The following is a 13,267-nucleotide window of genomic DNA, read 5'->3' as shown; positions in this document are numbered from 1 at the left end:
AAGAAATGGTGAGAAAGAGGGAGGTGGGAGTTGAAATATTTTAAGTCAACCACAGACAGGACAGGAAATTCTGGAGGGGGTAAGGGGGTGGGAATGTTTCTTTAATCCCTCGGGGTCACAGCACACTAAGACAGTGAGTTGGGGGAAGTGAACTTTCTAGGAGACTCTTTTACTGTTGACTCTGACCCAGAGTGAGATGTCATAGGCCTCTTCATTCAGGGATGAATAGAGAACATGAGAGAGGAGAAAATTCTGAGAGGCATCCCCCGTGACCCTTTATTTGACTCAGGCAACAAACATTTGCCGAGCACCTGTTCTGCCCTGTGCTATGTAGAAAGGACTAAGATGGGCTCCCAAACAGGCAAAATAACATCCCACTTGCTCAATGCCAGCTGAAAGTTAACATAACTATTGGAGGCTGCTTACCAGAGAATTTGAAATGGGTGACCCCCAAAGTTCTGTTGTTAAAATCTCTGGAACAATAATGTAGGTGGCTTCTTTGTGCTTCCTTCTCACTCTTGGAACGTTCCCCAGCAAATCAGAGCTGTGTACTTTATGAATCCTTAAGGTAAAAGTCATTGTCTTTAGCAGTGATTTTTATCCGAAATGGAAGACCAACCCATTAACATTAATCCAGTACACAGAATGGGATGGGATGAAATGGAATGGCACAGAGTAGAATGGAATGGGAAAGAGTAAGACAGGAGAGGAGAGGATAGAGAATTTCATAATGTATTACAGGTAATATGGATAATATTGATTAGTGAAATGCTAGTTTTTTTATGAATATGTGCATATAAATTCATGATGTGTTTCTTACTATGGTTTATCATCAGAAGAGTTTAGAAGTGTCTGGTCTTTAGTGTAGTTTAGTGGTTAAAAGCCCATGAGTTCTGGAGTTTGCTGGCATGGGTTCAGATCTTAGTAGTGTACTAGCTGCCTAAGATTAGACATGTCGATTAAACTCTCTAAATCTCAATTAATTCAGGGAAGTACAACATAATAAAGAAAAATATAAAATGTAATATTGGATATTATACTCGCTCAGGCTCTGGGGCCATTTATTTTCAGAAAGTGCCATTCTGTCCCCTATAAATGTCCTTTGCTACTCCTGCTAATCTTTTGGGGTCCACTCCTCTTAAGTAAAATTACTCCTTCTGTATTAACTTCTCTTTCCCTCTGATCACCTCTCATTTCCTCAACCTCTGGCTGCTATCTCCAGCATTACCTGGGGAAAGCCATAGCCATCTAATATGTTAAATTTCTTTCTGGAAAAATGTCCAGATAGTTAGTTGAAGACCATCTCACCTACTAGAACAACTACAAAAGCTAGACCAAAAAAAAAAAAAAAAAAAGGTACAAAGGCACCCAAAAACGGAGACACAGTGCTCCACTTCAATGGAAAACAACAAGGAGACCGGCAGTTGACTTTTCAGCAGAACTGATGGAAGCCAAAAGATAAAACTCTTTTAGAAAAATTAAGAGCTGAAAGAAAATAACTACCAACCTATAATCCTACGCCTAGTAAAAATATCCATCAAAATTTAAGATGAAATAAACATATTTTCAGACAAAAACTGAGTGAATACATTACCAGCAGACTTTACCTAAAAGAAAGACAAAGGAAAGTCCTTTAGGAAAAAAGAAGATAATCTCAGAAGGAAGACTAAAATTTTAGGAAAGGATGAAGAGCAGCAGCAGAAAAAATGTGCTGGCAAATCTAAAAGAATACTGACTGCATTAAAAGATAATAATCATGTCTTGCTGGATTTAAAATATATGTAGAATTAATATATACAGTAGGAAAAGGGAATTAAACAGGTTCTAATTTTCTTGCATTGCCAGAGAAGTGTTAAAAGCAGGAATTTTATTAAACTACAATAAGACAAAGATCATCCCTGTAATCTGCAAGATAACAACAAAAGAAAATATGGAAATAACAAGCTAATAGAGAGGAGAATGACCTTAAAAAGATGTCATTAATTAAAAGTTCATGATAAAGAAAATGGAACTCACAACAGATGGAACTGAATGAAACAGCTAGTAATGCATTCGTATTATGTTAGTAATGTGTTAATAATTACATTAAATGTAAATGGACTAAATGCTCACATGAAAAGAGATTGTCATACTAAATGAAAAAACAAAACAAAACCCAACTATTTTCTGCTTCCAAGAGATAATCTTTAAATATGAGCATACAGACAGGATGAAAATAAAAGATGGGAAAAGATACTGTGTGCATACAGTAATCAAAAGAGAGTTGACTTGTTACTCTACTATCAGATGAAGTTGATTTTAAGGTGAGAGCAGTATAATAAAGAAAATGAATTTTATAATGAAAAGGGTCAGTCCCACTGAAAGATAGAACAATTCTAAGTCTAGAAACACTTGCTAATACAGCTTCGATGTGCATAAGGCAGAAACCACCAGATCTAAAAGGAGAAATAGAGAAATTCACAATCATAGTGGTGGGCTTTGACATTCTTCTATCAGTAACTAACGAACAAGCCAACAACAATAAATCAGTAGGAATAGAGAAATTTTGACCAATACTATTTAACACACTTAACTGACAGTTACAGAACGAAGCAACTGATGACTGCAGAATATATATTCTTTTCCAAATGTACATGGAACATTTACCCAAGTGGACATGTGCTGGCCTGTAGAATAGGGCTCAAATTTAGAAGGTGGGTGGCAGGGGCAGGGTTTGCTGCTGGACTGGATGTGAGGATGACAAGAGAGGCGTCAAGGTTGATGATGAAGAACCCAGTGCTCTAAAGCCCAGAGTGACTGATTCATGCTGCATAGTTAGCATTTTGGAAAGATAATGGTGTGTGTGTGTGTGTGTGTGTGTGTGTGTGTGTGTTTAACAGTCATAACATAGTCAGGAGTATTTACATGAGTGAGTCAACCTGGGAGTCAACCTGTATTTAACTGAACATGAAGGAATTATTCAAACTTGGTTTCTGGAATGTTCCCAGGGTGAAGTTATTTCCTGTTTTTATCACTGTCTTCTCAGTTTAAGTGTTTGCTTCTCTTAGGAACTGGGCTGGCATCATCTGTTTCAGTTTGCAATGTCAGACATACAGAAAAAACTCCATAAAAATCCCACAAGGTTGACAGACACTTCTGAGAAATGAAGTGGACAGCCCAATTCCTGGCTTCTCTTATCAGAGATGGATTGGTTTATGCATCTGCTGATTGAGTATCATCTGTGAGTCTGGGTCTGGGAAAGAGATAAACATGAAAAGCAGAGAACACTCCGGTATAGGTGAGGAGGCATTCTCTCCAAAAGCCAAGTATCAAGGATATAGTTTGGGAAATCCCACACATAATTGCATTATGTACCCTTGTGTGATATATTTGAAGTAGTAATTAAGAACATTCTGGAACTCAGTTCTCCTTCCAATTAGCTTCAAGACATTGGACTGGATATGAAACATTGTGTCTCAATTTCTTTACTGTAAAGTGGGAGTGATGTTACTGATAATACCATCATTACAGAGGTAAAACAGATACTATTCAGAGCCTGCTCAGAGCAGTGCTTGGGATTAAGTTCACAAAATTAGCATTTGCAACTTTGTCATTCTGCTGTTTCAAATATTCCTTTCCTTTTTTGAAATTATGAAATCACAGCATTTAAAAAAAATGTTAGGAGAGAATAATAGTGAAAGAGTCTGTCATAATCCCATCTCCCTGACTCAATCATGGTAGCTTCAAATATTTTTTTATATTGATTATGTCATTTTTTAAAATATTTTATTTATTTGACAGAGAGAAATCACAACTAGGCAGAGAGGCAGGCAGAGAGAGAGGAGGAAGCAGGCTCCCCGCAGAGCAGAGAGCCCGACGCGGGGCTCGATCCCAGGACCCTGAGATCATGACCTGAGCCGAAGGCAGAGGCTTAACCCACTGAGCCACCCAGGCGCCCCTCATTGTTTTTTTTTTTTTAAGATTTTTATTTATTTATATGACAGACAGAGATCACAAGTAGGCAGAGAGGCAGGCAGAGAGGCAGGCAGAGAGAGAGAGATGGGGAAGCTGGCTCCCTAGCGAGCAGAGAGCCCGATGTGGGGCTCGATCCCAGGGCCCTGAGATCATGACCTGAGCTGAAGGCAGAGGCTTAACCCACTGAGCCATCCAGGCGCCCCGATTATGTCATTGTTTTGAAAGTGTCTGGCTTACAGCAGATGATCAATATTGCATACTGATTGTCTGACCGTCCAAGTCAAAGCCAACGACTCTGTTTTATGCTTTGCATACCTAATTTAGTACATAAGATGATGATTGTAATTATATCATATACATTCTTTTAAGTTCTCTCATAAGCTGGACAACTGCAATCTTTATGGCTCCTGGAACTCTCGTCCCCTCGATGGGCAAGTGCTAGATGAACCACTTCTCTTTCGCTTGGAGAATCACTGCAGACCACACTCTTTAGACATCACCCCAGGGAACAGCGCTTTGCCTTTTTTGGTAAAAATGTCTTCAGAGAATCACAGAATACCGAGTTGAACATTCCAAACTCAGCCTTTAAGTTAACTAAGAAAGGAGCCCCCAAAGGTGAAACCAAAATAGGATTCCTTCCATAAGTTTCGGTGGTAATAAAATGAGTTCCTTGAGATGATGAAATCTTGTGGTGTCCCTGTTTCCACTGTGAAGCACCACTTTTCACTCTTTCCAAAAAAAAAAAAAAAAAAAAAAAGATACAAAACCCACAACTCTGCCAGCACATCAATAGAAGATAGGAATATTTGGATGTTTTTGTCAAATTATAGTAACACACTCACCCTTTGTGGATATACGTCAGAAGAAATCTCATCGGACCTCTGGTGCATTCAAAGGTTGGTTTTAGAAAGTGGCAGAGAAAGATTTTCGTAGGCACTTGTCTCCTGAAGCAGCAACCCCAACATCAGATGGTGTGTTGGGTGACAAATGTCTCCCTCCTTGTGCTGGGGAAGCGGTGGGGTGGGGGTGAATTGCAACCCTCGATTTGACGGAGAGGCACTTACCTCATAAGGCAGAGACAGCCACGGGGGCTCCCGTCTCAGAGCAGTGATGGGCGACTGCAAGCCTGGTGGTCCTCTGTGGTGTCCTTCATGGGGTCTCCAGGCAGCCAGGGCCGTGAAAGCAGCTCTGCTACCTTGGCTGGTACATAAGTTAGTAACTGACCCGGGCAGGCCTCAGGCCCAAGGGTCCCAGCCTCCAAAGCCCCTGGGTCCACGCGTACCAGTACCCTCTCCAGATTGGTTCTTCTCTTATTTTAGTTGATCCCAAAGTTCACTGGAAATGGGAAGAATGAATGCGGAAATGGAGCAGGCCATTGCCGTGGCTTCTGGAAAGAAGATGTCAGCTTCAGTCAGCGTGGTTGCTGGAGAGAAGGTGAGAAATGGCTGTTTGCAGGACTTACTTGAAGGAAACATGACAGGATGATCTCATCCATGTGACCTCCAGGCACGCGCCTGAAAGGCAGCGTGGACACACTTCCCCGTGGGCAATGGTGCTCCACCAATGTGCTCATGGCCTCAAATGGAGGCCAGTCTGGGATTGTCACAGAAACACCAGAGGGTTAAAAAGAGGGTCCTTCTCCCCAAACTGGCCTTTTTGGACTCCATCCCCTGAATTAGGGCCCTAAGGTAACGTGAGAAGAAAATAAAATCAGATAACCCTGAGAATAAAATCACCGACTCAGCGATCGCTACACGGTCGCCCCGAGTTCCAGTGCGTCTTCAGAGGAACCCACTGAGGTGGGGAATCCTCATCCCCTTCCCACACGGGAGAAAACTGAAGTACAAAGAAGTTATAGAATTTGCCGGAAGCCACAGAGCTGTTCAGAAAGAGCAGGAATTGTGTAGGGGTGTGTCTGACGTGCGGCGTTTGCAGGCTTCATCATGGGGCCCTGCTGCTTCCCGCCATGTTGGGGGACCTGAGGGGGCCCGGCGTGAGGGAGAGGACCGGCCTTCTTCTCTCTTCACAGAACTGGCTCAGGGTCAGCCCTCGGTTGCCAGCTCGCATCCCAGCCCACTGAGCTCTGTGTTTTCTCTTTGAGGGTTAAGGACACACAACAGGCCTTTGGTTGGGAGTGGGGAGGAGTTGACCTTTGTCGTCCCGCGTTGGGGAAGTTGATCGTTCTAGGTCCTCTCACACTATGTGGAAGCCTGACATTTGACATTTGGGTAAAAAGGGGAAAAAAAATGTCTCCAAAAGCCTGCTTAGGCTGCTTGCCTGATCCCTTGCCAAACAGGAATCCTTCCTTGGCTCTCTTCCCTTTAAATGATTTTCAAGCCACAGTTTTAAAAGCAGTTCCTTTGGGGAATTAGACAAGCAATCGTGTTTTGGGGGAGAAAATGGTCCCATCCACAGAAATGCACAAAAAGTAAAATCACCCACTTCTCCTTCACCTAGAGAAGAGCGCTGTTGACAACGTTTTCCTTCTTTTTTCCTTATGCCTGTATCCTTAGTTTTGTAAGGGCGACTGCATGGAAAGTTCTGTAGCATGCATTTTTAAAATCAAACATTGCATGACCAGCATGGCCCAATGTTTTAAAAATTAAAAACATAGAAAATATGATTTTTTAAAAAAAGATATTATCTATTTATTTGAAAGAGAGTGAGAGCGAAAGAGGTCACAGAGGGAGAGGCAGAAGCAGATTCCCCCCGCTGAGCAGGGAGCCCGATGGGGTGGCTGGATCCCAGGACGGCAAGATCATGACCTGAGCCAATGGCAGACACTTACCAGACTGAGCCACCCAGGTGCCCAGAAAACACGATTTTTAATGACTACCTAACAGTCTGCCCCCACTGATGACTATAACATTTAATCAAATAGACATTCTTTTGTATCCTATTTCAAGCAACTTTATCCCCATATGAATATTTTGCCTTTATATGGGTATTGTGAAACACAATGAAACTATTTTAATTTCCTATCAAAATCCTTCTAGACTTTTCTACGTCGGAAGAGTCGAGATGCAAATTCCAGGTGTGATCTTTGCTCCGAAGTAAACACCACGCTCTACTGTAGTGGCCAGGCCCCAGAAGGAGAAGCCAAAATATCCTTTTATCAAGCTTTTTGGTCATCCTAGTTAAACGCGAACCAACAAAATGTCCCCTTGCTCCTTTCCCCGATCCAAGCCTTTCTGTAGCTCTCTGGGGCAGTTTCTGCCCTTGTACCCCCCATTTACTCCTCAAGATGTTGCCATTTTTCCCACATCTACTGCTCTAAGACAGTCCTTGCAAATGCCATAAGCATTGTCTTGTGCTCTCAACTAAGTTTTAATTGTGTGAGTGATACAGAAATGCATGTTTCTGGCGAAAATAATTAACAACTTCAAGATAAAGGGAGATTCCCTTTAAGTACTTATCTCTGGTCTTGGAAGCTTTTGCCTTCAACAAGGACATCTGGTAACGTCAGTGCGGCCAGAGGCTTCAGATCTTACTTCTATCCACAGACACAGAGAGAGTACACAATGTGGATTGTTTTTCTAACACATCTTATCTTTTTAACTGTTCCTTGGGTCACCACGGACCGTGGTTTATTTCCCTGCAAGGGTCCTGATGGTCACTGAAGTTGTTCCTGGTTCTTCACTACAACAAACGACAACGCAACCGAGAGCGTCTACCATCTCTCTGTGCACTTGTGTGGGAATTTTGTGTCTCTGGGACGGGGAATTAGACCCCCAGGCCACTGAGTGTGCCCCTTTCTCTTTCAGCATTACTAGGCGTTGACAGATGACCTCTCCAAGCTAGCAGCGCACCTTTCAGCAACAGCCGGTTGCAAGCCTTCTACTACAGGCTCTTTTTTTTGTTTTAAGATTTTATTTATTTATTTGAGAGAAAGAGAGAGAGAGAGAGAGCAAGGGGGAACGGCAGGCAGAGCTCTGCACTGAGCAGAGACCCTGACATGGGGCTCGATCTCAGGACCCTGAGACCATGACCTGAGCTGAAGGCTGAGCCACCCAGGCACCCCTCTACTATAGGCTCTTAGGAGACATTGTGTAGCCAAGATGCCTCTTTGGTTCCTTATCCCACCTCTCCTTCCCTGTGCATCCTCGTCTTCCCAGTCTATGTTTTCTAAATACCCTTCGCGGTGTTCCCTAGGCTGTCCTGAAATGTGCTCGTGGCCTGGAATGCGTCACCTCTCGTTCTCCCTGAATGACCTTGTGCATTCTTACAAATTGCACGGCTCCCTCCCTCAGGGGTCACAGACTCAAACACTAAGAAGTGCCAGGCAGGTAACATAAATATGGGGGAGTCCATGCAGCTCCCCCCACCAGTCCCAACCCCAGCCAGTACCAGTGGTGGTCGTGTCATTGGAATCTACATTGAATAATCTCAGATTTTTTTTTCAAGAGGAATCAGAAATCTAGATTCGTATGTAAATGCTCTTATTTAATGAGCTGGAAATTAATATAAATTTTAAGCCTGTGTGACCCACAAAACATACGTGTGGGACACATTCTGCTGCCAAAATGCCAGAGGACAACTTCTGCCTTTAACAAAATCATTCTGTTCCACAAATCCCCCCTTTCCTGTCTGGGACCTGTCCCTTACACGCTCAGTCACTAAATGCTCTGAGGCTGCCTGAGAATTTAGTCTATTCTTCTGTCCTCACTGCCATTCCCTTAATTCCAACACTTGCCGGTCACATCCCGGCTGTGACTAGAGCATCTAGCTAGCTCTCCTGCCTTCAGTTGATATCTCCCAGTCCTGGCCTTTGCACGAACCCTCCTCTGCATTCTAGAACATTCTCAGCATGGCTAATGGAGAGAGAGGAGGGGAAGAGGTCTCCTCTCTGCTCAGACAACAATGGGGCCATAATGCCCATAAAGCCAAGTTGCCCACTGCGGCCACATTTTGTCCACACTTGCCGCAGCATCATGAAATGTGACCCAGCAGGATCAGATTTGAGTTCATATAAATATTCAGATATTGGGCTTTTCCTGAAAGATCTCACTGGCTGGCGGAGCTCTGTCTGCCACCTCCCACGGAAGCAACGGGTCGGAGCCCAGTAGTGACTGTTGCGGTGGGGACAGCTTTGCTCCCTTCCCATTTCCGCAGCCAGTCTCAGGCAGCCATGTGCTACCTGTCCCGGAAGGAGTTTGCAACCCCCGAGCCACAGGCTAAAATTCAACTGTTGGGGCCCCTGGATAGCTTAGTGGGTTAAACCTCTGCCTTTGGTTCAGGTCATGATCTCAGTGTCCGGGCATCGAGCCCCACATCGGGCTGTCTGCTCAGCAGGGAACCTGCTTCCCCCTTTCTCTCTGCCTACCTCTCTGCCTATTTGTGATCTCTGTCTCCCTGTCAAAGAAATAAATAAAATCTTTTTTAAAAAATTTTAAAAAATTAAAAAATAAAATTCAACTGTTAATGGGCACATCAGACCTGGCATGTCTGGCCCCTCTGCGCACCCCCGGCCTCACCTCTCAGCCCTACCCTTCACCCCCCTTTCTTTTTCCCACCACGAGTAACGGCTAACTCACCAAGAAATTGTTTCAGACCTGCACCTAACCGCCGCTCAATGGTGTGACGGCTTTAGTTACTTAAATCAAGATAGACACACTCTGTTCAGAGAGGGCTTCCCTTTAGCTCAATAAATCTCTCTTCAAATCACTAATGAAGTTGAACTTGCCCTCGACAGTGTGTTTCAGGTTTAAGAAACTCCTCCTGAAGCTCTTTATAGTTCTCAGGAGTATCCCCACTCAGCCTCGGACTCTAATGGAGGAAGACGGGGCTGCTGATGGACAAAGTCACACCTAATTCATTTACCTCCCAGGAGAGCAGCGTGGAAGATGGTACAGGAAGAAAGCTGCTTGCCCCCACGGAGAACATGCACACACACGCACACACACCCCTGAACTCACTCACTTCCTTTCTTGGTATACGTAGTTAATAATATGCATAGTCGTCATTTTTGCTACGTGGTAATTATAAATCAAACTCTTTCATAAAGACTGTGGAGTAGGATTATTTTTGCAAAACTAGATAAAAAATTTTTTTAATCTGTTCATTTTGTTTTAAGATTCTTCGAAGGGGTCAAGCCTACCCCACATGCGTTCTCCCTTCTTTTTACCGACTTTAATGCGAGTGCTGGGAGGGCTTTAAAAACATCAGCTTTAAGAACTACATTTCCCAGACTCTTTTGCACCCAGACTTAGCCATTTAACATGCCTCTGGCCCAGGAGATGCCGTCAGCCATCACATGGCCCTCCCAAGAAGCTTCTTAAAGGTGACGGGAGGTGAAGACTCAGGTGATGTCTTTTCTGCTCCCTGAAAAGCCATGTGACCATTAGAAAAAGACCAAAAAGTTTGGTCTTAAAATCCATAGCACACCAACCTCAGCAGCCACCTACCTCTGGGTATCATACTAAATGGGAAAAATAAATCTTATTTAAGCTGCTGGCCTTAAGTTTACTCCTTCAGGTAGGTAAACTATATTCCATTCAAAACTATTTTGAACCAGAGAGGGGGTGGGCAATTTCTCCCACTGGCTAGCCCACCAAAAATCCCAGGCAGGGTCCAATTCAGAGATAACTGTATATAATATTACTTTATTCATAGTACCTTGAAACTTTTTATGTGCTTTTATCGTTTTTTGTCTCCTGGCCCAGATGCAATTCAATATGAAATTTATCAACTGTGCAATAATAAGCAGTGATCATGGAGAACTGAGCCAACTGAAAAATTTAAACCCAAATGTAGATTTCCACTTTGGCTGAAAGCAAGATGTTCCTTTCGGTGGTGGGAGGCCCTCAGTTTCCCACTTCACTCTGGGTGACTCAACTTGAAAGCACTCCCATTGACATTCTGGAGTTTTCTGTGATCTCCTTCCCTTAATAAATTCAAGATAACTCCGCAAGTCACAAACGGTTCATAATAGCGTTACTGTTTCCGGGCAAAAGCAGGGATGCAGCCCTGGCCAGTAGCTGTGTCTGTGGATATCGGCATAATTGCTTCAATTCCCCACTTGTTTCTGAGTGAGTGTAGGCCTGACCTCCGGGCATGGCTGAGCATTACTCAGTCAAACCGAGAGTTTCAACGCTAAATGTGACAGTGTGTTCTATATCTGTTTTCGCTCTGGCAGATTATTCAAATACCATCCAGCTGAAGTCAAGTTGTCCCAGAGCCCGTTGAATCTTTGCCCCGACGGTCCGCGTAGGAGCCCCTCCTTAATGAGCTTCCCTTGCTATATTGTAATCTGTTTCTCAGTGAATATGTGATGATTGGATGTTTTCAGCCTGATTCTCTTCTCCTACCTCATGTCCCCTGGAGATCCCGCTGCCTCCTTATAAAAGCCATATGTATCTTATCTTTTCCAGCGCAGTTGCTAAAACCAGAAAGCAGGCTGGAAAACCTTTCCCCAAACTGTACTGTTTTTCATCATTTCTTTCTGACACCTCCAGATAACTTGTTAGTGTACTGTCTCTCTGTATTCAGCAGAGCCCCACTGGGTGTTTGGGGACGGAATGACATCACCCAGGCATTTATAATTAGAAACAAAAATGCCGTTTTCCAAATCTATAGCATCAGGAGACAACTGGAGAAATTTCAAACGTTGCCGGTGAAACCCCAAATGAAAGAGGTCTTTTTCTGACCAGAAAGACACTTGCTGGCTTTCAGGACGCTACTGGGAAAACACTGGAAGCGAGTGGCAAATAATCTTCCCAACAGTTGATCCCAAGGCCACATGCCTTGGCTCTCCCCAGAGACGCTGTGTTTCTTGAAGTTCCCGGAAGACTCCAAAAAGTGGTCTGAATTTCACCACCATGGAGACGGAGCTCAGGGACTTTTGATTATTGAGTTTTTATTTGTCCAACAAATTCTTATCGACTGAGGGTGAATGCACTCTCATGGACAATCTGGATTTTTTTCTGTAATCTTTGTTTCCTTCATACACTCCAGATAACTCCACAAATCACAAATGACTTGATCACCGAGTTTTCATTTATTCAAGAAATTTTTATCGAGGGTCTCTCTCAGCAAGTCTTGTGTCTTGAGGACCTTTTCTGCTGTCATCCAGTGTCGTGGCCTAGGAATAATACGGCCGGAGCTCTACTATCCCACACACTAGCCGCTAGACACATGCAACTATTTAAACTTAAATTTAGAGGAGCAGACATTAAAAGAAGCTGCAAAGGGGCGCGTGGGTGGCTCAGTGGATTAAGCCGCTGCCTTCGGCTCAGGTCATGATCTCAGGGTCCTGGGATCAAGCCCCGCATCGGGCTCTCTGCTCTGCAGGGAGACTGCTTCCTCCTCTCTCTCTGCCTGCCTCTCTGCCTACTTGTGATCTCTCTCTCTGTCAAATAAATAAATAAAATCTTTAAAAAAAAAAAAAGAAGCTGCAAATTCATCTCTTCGTTCGCACTGGCCACATCTCTGATGCTCAGTAGCCCACTAGGCTAGCGGCTACCCTATCAGACAGCAGACAGCTAGGACCTTTTTGTCATTGTGGAAAGTTCTTTGTGGACAGCACTGAACTGATCATCGGACTTGCCTTGGACATTCCTGGGTGACACATAGCATGAACAGCTCCCTCTTTCACACACCTGGTTGGAAAGGGAAATTGAACAATGACAATGAACTTGGCCACTGTGCTTGCAAGGACTTCTCTGAGATCCAGAACCCTGTGTCTTGCTGAAAAAGCTGTCGGCGTCAGCAATCCCCCTGCCTTTTTCATCATTTTTTCCTTCCCACCTGTCAAATCTACCAGTACGAGTAAAGGGGGTGGGGGGAGAGTGCAGGAGAAGAAATGGTCAGTTCTCCTCGAGCGAGTGATTTACTTGAAAGCAGTCTCTGTTTTGTTTCTGATTTCGCCTGCCTGAAGACGTTCGGATTGGCCCCTGTGCCCAGAAGGATGCCCAAGGGTCCGGAAAAGGATAAGGCTTTCCCTCCAAGCCTGCTCAGCTTGGTCCGGTGCGCCCCTCCCGCCTCGCCCAGCAGAGGGCGCCGCAGCTTAACGTTCTGGATGAAGAATATTGACACAATCATTAGGGATTTTTTTTTTTCTTCTTCCAGTGAGACTTTTTTTTTTTTTTTTGGTGAGCAGCAATCCGAGGTGCCAGCTCATACAGGTCACCTTAAGGATAAGTCGTCCAAATGGAAGATCAGAGCCGCTCGGGCGTGCAGCCAGCTCGTTAGGGATCGCAGGCTCCGGGACAGGGGGCTGGGGACGCGGCCGCAGCCAGCGTCAACACGGCAGACACCATTTTGCAGAACTCTCCAGAAGGGAGGTCTAAACTGTGTCCGACGCGATCTGTGCCGC

This window comes from Meles meles, chromosome 16 (assembly GCF_922984935.1).
Source record: "Meles meles chromosome 16, mMelMel3.1 paternal haplotype, whole genome shotgun sequence".
Taxonomy (NCBI): domain Eukaryota; kingdom Metazoa; phylum Chordata; class Mammalia; order Carnivora; family Mustelidae; genus Meles; species Meles meles.
This window is presented reverse-complemented; position numbering follows the sequence as displayed.